Source organism: Triturus cristatus, chromosome 9, assembly GCF_964204655.1.
Source record: "Triturus cristatus chromosome 9, aTriCri1.1, whole genome shotgun sequence".
NCBI classification, from domain to species: domain Eukaryota; kingdom Metazoa; phylum Chordata; class Amphibia; order Caudata; family Salamandridae; genus Triturus; species Triturus cristatus.
This window is the reverse complement of record NC_140592.1, coordinates 476,254,235-476,267,227: the sequence shown is the minus strand read 5'-3', so window position 1 is coordinate 476,267,227 and position 12,993 is coordinate 476,254,235. Positions and strand designations below refer to the sequence as shown.

Below are 12,993 nucleotides of genomic sequence, written 5' to 3'. Positions count from 1 at the left end.
GCACAGCCTTGGATGTACTGCTAAGCAAACCCCACTTATGTTTCCTCTCCTCCGTCCTCAACCAGCATGTGCAATGAGAACGCTGTTTTTTCCAGTGGCTAGACCAATAGAATGCTTCCCTCTCTCTTAACTCTGATTGGATGTTACCAACCTATCATTATGAAGATGTGTTTCACAACATTGAAAGTGTGTTGGTATGATTGAGGGATGGGTAATGACAAGTACGGATGATGGAAGAGAAGTAGGGATGACGAATGAGAAGTAGGGATGAGGAGTAGGGATGTGCAACCGGGATGATGAATGAAACGTGGGGATGATGGGTTGATGGATGAGGAATAGGAATGATAATGAGAAGTAGGAGTGAGAAGCAGGAATGAGGGATGAGAAGTTGGGTTGATAGATGAGAAGTAGGAATGAGAAGCAGGGACGATGGATGAGACGTAAGGATGATGGAGGAGATGTAGGGATAAGAAGCAGGGTTGAGGGATGAGAAGTAGGGATGATAGATAAGAAGTAGGTATGAGATGTGGGGTGATGGATGTGAAGTAGGGATGATGGATGAGAAGTAGGGATGATGGATGGGAAGTAGAAATGGTGGGTGAGAAGTAGGGACGATGGATGAGAAGTAGGGATGATGGATTAGAAGAAGGAGTGAGAAGCAGAATGAGGGAAGAGAAGTAGGAATAATGGATGAGAAGTAGGGATGATTATGAGAGGCAGGGATAAAATCAGGGATGTGGGAAAAGAAGTAGGAATGATGGATTAGAAGTAGGGATGATGGATGAGAAACTGGGATGGGAAGTAGGGGAATGAGGATGTCCTAAAATGGATGTATTTACATATGTCCTTGGCAAAGAGCAGCAGGGTCGGACTGGGACAGGAGATGGCCGCAGGTACCAAAACAAAAATAGCCCCTATTAGTGAATTTGAGAGCTAAAAAAGTGGACCACAGTTTTGAACTTGTAAAGAAAATGTGTTATTTTGCAAGGTATGGAAGACTACATAGATTTGAGTTTGTTGCTAGTAATATTTGTTTTAATATCGGTAAAATCAACATTAAGACCTGCCCAGCAGACCTCAAAACATCCCCACAAGCAGATAGAAAATGGACCACACACTCATCTTTCAGACCAGCCCATCGGCCACTGCCTGATTGCTCTAATGGCCAGTCCAACCCTGGCAGGTAGTGCTGGAATTGGAAAAAAAATACTCTGGGAACCCATTAATTTGGGGGGTCATGGTGTGGCAACGGAAAAGTAGTGAAGTCAAAAGGGGAAGAGTCATAAAAAGTGAAGTCTGACAGTCAAAGTATACATTTACTTTTTTAAAACTCTGCCAAAAAGAAGCTGGCAGCAAGTAGAAATGTGGCAGTATATCTGTTGTGTCTTATGTAATTGGCCCCAAGCGGTTGCATTTCAGATATCTTACCAGGTTAAAACACCAACTGCATAAATCTTTGTGTGGCCAGCAATTCTGAGTGGATAAATAAAATGGTAAAATAACTTAAGTTACTGCACTCTCTGGATAGATTAGTGTTTTGTCACAGTCTTGACTCATAAACTAGCATAGCGGATTAATGTGCCTGCTGAAAAGCACATTTTGTAACATGCAGATCACATATTTTATTTGATGTAGATAGGTAGGTGGGTTACTGCTTTTGACACAGATACTTTTGTGTCTTTCAATTCATAAGTTGCAATCCTTCCAATATAGCACACAGAGCTATGAATCGGCATCAAGGAGGTGCTTGCAATCTGCAAGGAATGAGTTTAACCCCTTCAGTGCCCGCCCCTTTCGCCGCCCTGTGCCGGCCGTTGCATTAGCGGGCGGGGTCTATGACGAGCTGGACTCGTCATGGGCACAGCGCAACCGCGGCCCATGACGAGTCCAGCTCGTCATGGGCACTGAAGGGGTTAAGATCTCATTTTTTCTCAATCTGTCATTATTCTAGAGTTGCTAAAAAGGGTTTCCTTTGTAGTAATAAAGTCTGCTTATTAAAGACAACCCCAAGACTGTTACTTTTTTAAATCCTTACTTTGTTCTTCTCCCGACCTTGCAGTCATAACATATAATGCCTACCTATAAGGACGATATGTGACACCTGCACCTTGTAGTCATCATTGTCGTAGATAACATCATTAGCACACTTAGATGATATACTTGCTCTGAATAATGTGTGCGTGTGATGTAAATCGCTTTGACACCCTATAGTGGGATGACTAGACGTGCAATTTAAATTGTTGCTTTCATGATTACTCATACAAACAGATGCTTCTGACATTCTTTAGAGTGAATGCATATCTCGTAGAGACATGGGTTCAACAAAGTCAAAAACATGTCTTCAAACGAAGTGATAACAAGCTAGGTATAATGCTCTATTACTTACCGGTAATCTTCATTACTCCGGGTCCCGTTGTCCTCGTCCCCTTCATTAACATATTGGAGATAACCATCTCCCGACAGAAAAAAAGAACAGAGGCATGCTGGGACCCTAATACTGCCCCTCCCACCGGGAGTACATAAGCAGTACTTACCCAGCATCCCGTCTGTACAACCAAGCCCAGACAGGAAGGCCGGCCGCCCGGGAGGGAGGGAGGGGCGTATGAAGGGGACGAGGACAACGGGACCCGGAGTAATGAAGTTTACCGGTAAGTAATAGAGCATTACCCCCAGGTCCTTTATGTCCTCGTCCCCTTCATTAACATATTGGAGAATACCAAAGCAGAAAAACCGGCCTTCCAAAACCAAAAGCACACCCAGGAAACCACACTAAACGCAGCAAACCAAGGGAGCATCGAGAAGGAGGGAAGGGGAGACCGCAGGAAGCAACCGGCCAGCTCCAAACAAGGACCGGAGACAACCAAGAAAACAACACAAGGTCAGGACCACAAAAACGAGGCCACCAACCAGAGAAACAGGAGACAGGGCAACCAGGCCAAACGACACGGCCAAGGACGGACAAGTCCGCCCAGCCCAGAACCACCAGGAAGGCACACAGGACCCGGCAGCCGCACAGACACCGAGCAAACCCCGACCACCCCGGAGAAGGCCAAAGAAAGAAGGCCAGACCAGGCAACGGGGCGCAGCCCCAAGCACCCAGACCAACAAAGAAGGAGGAAGGCACAGGCCAGAAACCGGCCCACCACACCAAACCGAACGACCCGGCCAGACAAAAGCACAGAGAAGAAAGCCAACGAACCCCACAGAGGAAGCCAGGACCGGGGATGAACCACAGCAAGAGCACGGGAGCAGAACAGGAACCAGACCCCAACCAGACCAAAAAGGACCGGGAAGGAGACAGAAACCCAAAACCCCAGGACGCCAAAAACCCCCACAGGGAAGAAAAACCGCCAACCGAACAGGGCGGCCAAAACCCAGAACAGGCGGAGCAGAGGAAGCAACCCGGAACCGAACCGGAACCTCAAGACAGAGGGCAGAAAAAAACAGAAGCCAAGAAGGAGGACGACCGCACAGGCACCCAACGCCCAGGCCAAGCACACAGCAAGGGCCGGAGCCACGGAACAAAAAGCCCCAGGGCGCACAGCACCCAGACCGGAAACCCACCAGGCCCGACCCCAGACAACACCGAAGAGGCAGCAAAAAACGAGGGCAACAAAGGGACAAGGAACCAGGAAGCCAGGACCGGAGCCCAGCAACCCGCAAAGGCAGGAGGACCCACAGGCCCAACCATCCCCGGAAGAAGCCCACGCAGAGCCCAGGGCAAAGGAAAGGCAGGGAGGCCGATCGAGACCCCCAGCAACCCAACGCCGGACCAAACAGAAGGCCGGAAGAAAGAACAAGCACCGGAAACCACCAAAACGGAAACCGGAGGAAGCAGAGAAAGCAGAGGGCCAAGCAGCAGCAGAACCCGGACACCCAGGAGCCAGGAGGGAGAGCAAGACAAGGAGGCCCAGCCAAAGGCCACGCAGAACTAGAAGGAAGCCCGCAGACCAGGAGCAACAGGAGGCAACCCCGGACAAGCCAACCCAGAAGCACCGAACACCAGGACCCACACAGGGCCGGACAAGGGACCCGCAGCCCAGGAAAAAAGAAGAGGGCGGCCAGCCAGACAGGAGCAACGGCGAAACCGAAGCCCAACAGCACCCAACGTAACCCCAGGAACCAGGCAGAAACACGGACACCCAACCAGAGGTGAACCAAGCCCAGGAAGAAAATCGCCGGCAGAAGCAGGCCCAGAAGGACCCACCAGAACACGGCATGAAACCAAGAGAGCACCCCGCCAGGATCCACCGAGAGAGCACAGGCAAGGATACACGACCGAAATAAAGGCGACCACCAGACGCCCAAAACCAGCAGAAACCGGAAACCCCAGCAGACCAAAAGAGGGGAAAACCAGAGCCAAGTCAAGGACACAACACCAGCGAAAGAGAGCCAGGCCCCAAACAACCGAGGCACGAACGCCAGAGAGCCAAAACGCGAACCGCCACTGGAAACACACCCCAGGGGGGACGCAAAGGAAAGGGAGAGCAGGACCCAACCCCACCCGCCGGAGAGGGCGACAGCCACAGGCACCCCCAGGTAGCCACAAGCAGGAAGAAACCAGGCCAGACCAAGCGGAACCACAGAGACCAGGCGAGAGTAGGACCGCCACAGAAAATAGGAGGGGCGACCAGGACCCACCTAAAGAAGCCAAATACAAGCCCAGGAAACAAGCAGGAGCGCCGCTGTAGCAGGGGAACACAAGGCCACACCAAGGAACCCCAGAAACCAGGAACAGCCATCGCCAGAGCCAGGAGCAACCAAAAAACAACAGCACCCAGCACGGAAGAGGCAAGAAACATAAGACAGCACGCAGATATCGCCCCACTAAGGAACCCAAGCACACAGGAGTACCCGGAATACAAACTGGAAGCCCCAGAAAGATGCAAGGAGAACACATCAGCAGCAAAAAGGAGGCAGCAACAGTAAAAGAAGCCCCCCAGCACATGCCAACACCCGAACTCCAGGGAGGGCAGACCCCAAAAAGGAAGGGGACACCGCACACCAGCGGACAGAGCGAACAACCCCGAAGAGAGGCAGAAAGAACCCACGGCACAGCCAAACAGGGCACACAACCAGCTGAACCGGACGGCAGCAGAGGAACAGAGCCAGCCGCACAGGCAAGGACCCCCGGGGAGGGAATCCAACCCAGGAACCCAGCCCACTCCAGGCCAGACCACAGCACGAGTCCCAACAACACCCAGCAGCAGGACAGCGCAGAAAAAGCCAAAAAACAGGCAGACCCCGGCAGGACTAAGAGAGCAAGAGAGGGCAAGCACAAGCGGCCAAGAGAGGACCACGAACCCCAGACACACTACCCAGAGTGGCCACGTCCCACAGAGGCAAAGCGACGACGAGCAACAAAGCCCACAGACACCCAGCGGAGCAACACAGAAGCCCAGGAGGGAAAGCGGCAAGGGGACAAGGTGGCACAGACCCGCTGCAAGCGACAGCGGATGCGCCGCGCCAGCCCCGGCAGCCAGGGAGCAGGAGGCCACAGAGGCAGAGAGCCAAACCGGCGACTAGGCCCCCGCAAGAGAGACAAGGCCATAAAAGACAGCCCACACGGTGAACCAAAACACCGGCATCACCGCACACCCCAGCACACCAGCCCAGCCACCCGGAACACCCAGGAAGGCAGGAGCCAAGGACGAGGAACAGCTCAACCAGGCAAGAACCCCAGCCCCACAGACCACACACGAGGGCAGAAGTGGGGACGCACTGCAGCAGCAGAGAGCAAGCAGCACAAGCAGGAGGCCCCAGGTACAAACCCTGGCAACACCAGGAGCCACCGCAACCCAACCTGGCCAAGGCCAACCCGCCAAAAACGGAACAGGAGCGGGAGGGCAGGCACCATACACAACACAGAGGCGCCACAGGAGCAGGGGGAAAGGAGCAACCAGCAGCGTGGGAAGAGCAGGAAGCGCCCAAAGAGACAGAGGCGCCCAGCAGCCAACAGCCCCCTAAAAGAAAGGGACCTCACAGCAGCCCCAGTGCACAAACTAACAGAACCAACGAGAGCACCACAGGAACGGAACCCCATCACACACCGGGGACAGGACAGAGTGGGGCGGACACGGGGAAAAGAGAATGGAGCACACCAACTCTACGTCGCACCACGCAAACACCCGAAGTGCAGCAGAGAAATGGAATCCAAACAGCCACAGAGCGGGAACCCGACGCGAAGGCACCGGATTGCCCCACAAGAACACCAGGGACGGCACAAAAAGACACATACAAGTGCGCAAGGCGGGAAGGGAGACCAGGCGAACAGCGCAGAAACACAGGTGCTGAGCCCATGTCAGGCTCCAACCCGGACCCCAGCCACAAAAGAGGCAGCCCAAGCGGCAAGGCAGCATCCACAACGCGGAAGAAACCATCACACGCAGAGGCAGCAGCCAGAAGGAGCGTCACACCGCCGCAGGCACAAACTCCGGCAGCAGAAGAAGCACTCGGACACATAGCAGCCAAACGGGCAGAAGGAGAAAGGAGCCACGCACCCCAATACCCCCAAGCAGTCAAGCGACAGTGAAGAGCAAAGCACCAGGACAGCCCCAGCATAAAGGGAAGCCGTGAGCGCGCCGGTCGGGATGTAGCTCAGCGGCAGAGCGCATGATTCGCATGCATGAGGTCCCGGGTTCAAACCCCGGCATCCCCAAGAGCCTCCGCCGTCCATCACGGACCTGTAACGAAAGAAAGAGCACCACTGCAGAGCGAAGAAACAACAAAACCGCAATGCGGGACTCACCCAGGGCAGGGGCCGGACACCACCAGCACCAAGGCCCCCACCCTAACAGCGGGAAGGTACGGCACACAGGAAACGCGGCACGTCTCCCAAATGCCCAGCTGCAGGAAGATGTGCACGCCACCCGGAAGTACCCGGGAGCGCACCAGCCGCAAAGGTCCCGCAGGATCCAGGCAGCACACCGGCCACCACCGTCACGACCCCCAGCAAGCCCGGCAGGCCAGGGGATGGACCAGGAACCCCCCCCGCCCACACAGCCAGGCAGCCGGGCGGGGGGAGGAAGAAAGGAACGCCACACCAGCCCAGCAGGAGCAGCAGAACAGCACACCACGTTCATTCTGTCGACAGACAGAAAAAAAGAACAGACGGGATGCTGGGTAAGTACTGCTTATGTACTCCCGATGGGAGGGGCAGTATTAGGGTCCCAGCATGCCTCTGTTCTTTTTCTCTGTCGGGAGATGGTTATCTCCAATATGTTAATGAAGGGGACGAGGACATAAGGGACCTGGGGGTAATGCTCTAGATAGCTCCTGCCAGGATGATACTAAAAAAAAAGTAGGGCTGATGGCCCTGTAAATCAAATCTTTGTTTTGGGCACAGTTGTAAGTGAAAATAAGAAACCGCCTGCAGGTTGTTGCTGGGAACGGAAAGCAGACAAAGTGCATGCGTTACTGAATGTGTTCCAGTATCAGCAAATTACAAAGGGACAATTTCAGCACCTTTCACTAGATCTAGCCTAGACCCGGATCAATAATAGCTGCTGTATCCAAGATCCAGGGGGATGCCCCTCATTACCTCAACAGGCAGTAGGTAAAACAGCACTGCTCCCCAACATGTGCGCCTATATGATTTTCTGCCATCAAAAGTCCATCCCCCTGGGGCTGGACTTACAACACCAAAGAACAGGAGCCCACGGATGCCGACTGTTGGGCCATTGTTGGCCATAAACAGCAACAGCTGGAACATTTTACATAGCCATCTATAGCATCATATCCTTGAACACTTTTTTTTTAACTTCACCCGGATTGCACTTTATGAACTGTTAAGTTTTTAAAAAATGATGTCAAGTTGTCCGACACTTGTCTTTGGAACTTTGTGTTACCATAATAAGAAGTTGTTTACTAGATATTTGGTGTAGACACCAACTAAGCTCATCGTGTTCCCTCTTTATCAGTTCCTCCAAATTCGCTTGAAAGAAAGGAGATAAATTAGCCTATTCCTTGTTGAGGTGGCTGCCAGCATTTTAAACCAAGCTCCTGGTACTGACAAGAGCTTGAGCCCTGTCCAGCTCACTCTAGACCACAATGAATACCATACATAAAAACAAACATGAAAACAGGAAGACAAAAAATATAAATGGATGAGATGTATTTTCCCCACTGACTTGCATCGAAGAAATGGCAATTTTAGGTGTGAGAAAGCTAATGTGAAGCCATTCATGGCTTTAAACATTGTAAGTTTCCCAACAAAATCGTTTCTGTTCGCATATATAGAAATGCTGGGCTTCTTGGAGCAGTAGGAAGAGGAGATGAGATGAGGTGTGACCTAATTGTCAGAGCTGCCGGCTTTGGAACTGACACAGCAGGTTCGACTCCTTGTGTCACCTCACAGCCTGTGATTCTAAGCCAATCACTTAATATCCCCATGCCTTAAAAAAGTAATCTGACTTTGTGTTGTGTCTGGCGCTCATGTAAGGTGCTCTAATGTCCTTGGGCCAAGTTCATGCAATATACAAATAGTACTATCTATGTATATATGATGAAGAGTTACACATGAACAGAATTGTCTGGTGCTTCCCTGGTGCTGGAGCTTCTGCCCTCCATCACCACACCCTCGAGCTGAGTGGAAGAGCTGTGCCTGGGCCCCAACCAGTAGCATAACAAGGGCATCATAGGCCCTGTCGCAAGCAAGTAAAATTGTCCCTTACACTGCTGTTGGGGTAGTAAAATACAACATTTATTGGGGTCAACTGGCTCCTTCAGGGGTCTTAACCCCGTTGCCACTGCAGCAGCTGTACCAATTGTAGTAGCTAAGCCCTTAGCCCCAACCCGACATGCGACTGAAGAATATGTCTGCGGAACTAAAGCATCTCAGCAGGAGGAGGGATCAGAGAACAGATGCCTGCCTTGGTCCCGTGAAACCTCTCAGAGTCTGAGGAGCACATCCAGTGGACCAGGAAGACAAGGACAGTGTGCAGGACACAAGTCCTAAGGAAAGTAGGGAAGGGCTGATAATCAAATGGAAATCGCAATAATGTCGCAGAAAGTGACATTACATGAAGTGATACAAGTAGGCATAATAATTGTCTCTTAAAAGATCAAGGGCCTATTTACAAAAAGGACAACATATCACAAATAAAAGTGAAAACAACATTTTTTGTTTTTATTTTGTATACATCAACAGCGTATGTTTTTACGCATATCCATTTGTAACTAGGCTTAGAAATGGCTTAAAGCGACAATGTGTTTAAACAGACAAGTGGACTTTGGAGAGTACATGTTTAAACTACTTTAAGTGAGTAAACTAAATGTGCTAGGTGTATCTTTTAAACATTAAAATTGTTGTCGATGGGTGTTTGTTTACTGCTGGCATCCTTTATCCAAAGCACAAACGTGCTTCACGTTTAAAGTTTGTAAAGCAATAGAACTGTTGATTTTGTCAAGTTTTCAGAAAATACATTCAAAGATGATCTCTCCTTGGCCATTGTCACAAATGAACTGGAAGCTGCAATCAGGATGGAGGTTTACAAAGACCTTGAGACCAGGTTACATGCATCAAAGTGTTTGCAAAGACAAGCAGCAGTAATGCTGGGGTACAAGGTGACACCTCTCAGCACTGGGCTAAGGGCTACTGAGTCTTCTTTCTAGAAAACAGTTGGGGAACTCCGTACACCCGCTTCCAAATCTGACTTGTGCCATGATAGTGTACCTGCTGTGAGCACATGCAACCATGAGTCTACCCGGTGAACTCACTTCCCTGCAGCAAGAAAAGACCTAGTTAATCTCTGGTCCCCTCACCATCATAACAAAAGTTCACAATTCTGCCTTCTTGGCATTAACCTCGAGTCTGTGGCCCTAGTCTCATGTGCTGGGGCTGTGTCTGATGGCACTCAAACTCTCAACCCAAATTGGAACAAACCAACTTGGAGTCAGGGTCCAGCAGCAGGTAGTCAAGTACCAGATCAGTTTTCTGAACGTATTTGTCACCCTAGAGAAACTGTAGTTTCACTTAACCCTGGAGTCCACATTTTTCCAAAGTTCACCTAAATAACTTGGCCTGTGGCCATTTGAAGTTACCTCAGTATAGCCAAATACACAAAATTCCCCATAATCCCAAAAGAGCCCATAAATCTGCCTACGATTGGCCAGTTCTAAGATGCATGCAGAGCCACTGTATTATGTGATTCTACAGCCGTGGATTCAGCGCTTTCAACATAATTATAGATTTATCTCATTTGCCACATAATCCATCATATGCTGCATAGTTTACAGCTCTCCAAAAGAAATAATTGTTGTAGCTCAAACAGATCAAAAGTTACCAAAAATGTGGGGGCACGAGTTGCTACGCAGAGGAAGGCCCTAGCTGCGAAGTTCGACTGATCACATTTCAATTGCTTATTCCAGCATGCGAGAGTTAAACTGTTACTAATAATTCAGAACCTTTGCCCAGATATTGTTAGCATGTAGCAAAAAGATCAAAATAATGCAAGAATACTATCACAAGATGGGTTGCATTACGCCAGATAATTTGCCTTTTCTTGCCATATAATTTAGTTAACTCTGAGCATAATTTGACCCCTGCCACTAAATTCTAGGTGCCCATGACATTGGATGATGAAAAAAATGATCACATTATTCCAGTAACCCAGAGCCCTGAAAACAAACCTTAACAGAACTGGCCACTTACGACCCATTGGTTTATTTATCCACTTGGTAGTCACAATCGAGAACTGCAAGCTCTGTAGACCCACCAGCACCAGCGATTAGTTACAAAATATACAAACAAACAAAATCCAAAGCCCTTTTAAAATAACAGGCAACTTTTAAAATAGGTTTATTTAACTATTACTGGAATTCTGGCCCAAAACATCACAGAAAAACCAGAACCAATTGAGGTGCCACGAATCCCTATTTCTGATGCTCCTGTCTTGTGCTCTGAGACACATTCTATTCTTTGATTGACTCTCAAAGTGATTCTCAAACACCTGAGGGGTTCCCAGTGACCGGCGGAACCAATATTTTAATGTTAGTAATTTTTTTAAATAAATAATAATAAAGTACCACTGGACTGCACTAGTAACATATTAGGGTGCAATGGGCCCCAATTCAAGCAAGAGAAATTAGTACTCCAGCCTCCGCATGTGGAGTGAAAGACGGACATGGTGGTGGTTCAGTGGACCCATTATATCCCTGGGCTCCGGTACCGCTGCACCTGTTGCACTAACGGCAGCTGCTGCACTTGGGTAGCTGCGCCTCTGCACAGTGCCAAGGATGGACGTCCGACATTTTGTTTTATGTAACATGATTCTTCTAGTCTTCACTGTTTTGCACTTTAACTAATCCATATTTTTACTATATATAATCGACGCATTCTTTTGTACGATAATTTCTAAGGCTGTACTTTCAACCATTACTGTGACAACGTATGTTTGAATATGCAGTGTAAATAAAGTATATCCGTAACCAGCGCTCAAGCCGTCACCTCGCAGTAGGCCCTGGGTGCTCGGTCACTGCTAACCCCGGGGTCTGAGGGAGCAACCAATGGAAACTAATGAAAAGGGTCGTGGAAAGCCTTTCCAAGTGGCAGTACACGGTCACCGGGGCGAGAGGTGAGAAAATGCCGTTTTATTACATGCTGATAAGTGCTCCCTTTTAACCCCCCAGGGCTTGTATATAAAAACTGACTCTCCTCCGCAGCCCCCCACGCCCGCTTTCACCAAAAAACCGAATCACCGCCCTCCGTCGCCCCCACTCACTCAAAGCAACCCTCTCATCCGGGCCACCGCTCCCTTCATGCCACTTCCTAATAATCTCCCTCCTGCGCCCTCACCACTTCCCATCGCTTTATCCTATCTCCTTTCTCCAGCAAATTACCTCTCTGTTTTCACAAAACCACCTCACTGCACCAAAACATTCCCTCTCTTTCGCCCCCCACCCCCTCAAAGTATCGCACTTTCTCACTCCCAAGCCACGTCCTTTCCTCTCCCCTACTCACCCTGGCCACCCTGCACTCTCCCACACCACCAAACCAGACCCATCGCCCCAAACTGATAAAACATCACTACATCCTCAGTTCGACCCAGCCCCCCTCCTCCAAATCCCCGGTCTATCTGTCCCTTTTCCACCAGTACTCCCCATCGCCCCTTCTTCTACCACTCCTTTCATCTCACTCTTTCATCTCCCCAAGCCAGTCTTCCTTTTCTCTCTCAAACCTTTTCACCACTTCTGCATCATCCTTTCTTCTCCCCACAGCCCCAAACATCCCATTTTCTGAAACTTGCTCGAGACACCCACTGCTCCCGCTACAACACCCTTTTCATCACTTTCACATCACCCCTATCCTCCTCTACTACTCACCGCTCTCCTTTACTACCACCAACACCCATCCGCCATACACCCATAAACTACCCCTCCATCCACCCACTGCTCCAAGTCCACGTGAGCCTCTCCTTCTGCTCCCCTCCCGGATATATAATGCATTCCCCGTACTCACCGCCCCATGGACGCGCCGCTGCCTTCACATGAGCCGAAGGGTGGAAACTGCCGCATGTAATCCACAGTGCGCCTAGAGACGCACTTCTCTGTTCACCGGTGTCTAACCGTCAGTGCCCGCCTCTCTATCTTCGGTGGCTGGGGCGGGAATGTGCACGCGCCCACCTGTGGGTCGCAGCAAGGCCCCCCTGGGGTACGTTCAGGTCCTCGGAGCACCTGGCTCCCTCCCTCTCCGGGTCGCCACGCGCACACTCCACTGTTTCCCAGTCAACTGCTGCAGAGATAGCGGGGAGGCAGCCGTGCGCGAGGGTGGGGGCAGTGGGAGAAGACAGGAGCGCGAGAGGGTAGAAGGAGAGAGCAGGGTAGAGAGCAGCACGCGGGGCGCCACGCGCAAGAAGGGGCAACAGCGAGAGCTGCAAAGAAAGAGGCGGGAACAGCGGGGATTGTGAAGGAGAGGCGCTCAGAGACGGGAAAGAAAGGGACAGATGGAGAGCTGACTACACGAGAGAGATAAATGTGAAGGCAACAGAATGGGGA

General features: G+C 50.5%; 1 protein-coding gene across 1 annotated transcript in view; it reads right to left on the bottom strand.

The window, feature by feature from the left end:
• The window catches only part of LOC146798157 (somatostatin receptor type 1-like), a 225,933-nt gene extending 212,940 nt beyond the window's left edge, over nucleotides 1–12,993 (bottom strand). The window contains exon 1 of the mRNA XM_085627940.1: nucleotides 12,458–12,993. The gene's annotated coding sequence lies outside the window, so the exon portion shown is untranslated. The remainder of the gene's footprint in view (nucleotides 1–12,457) is intronic.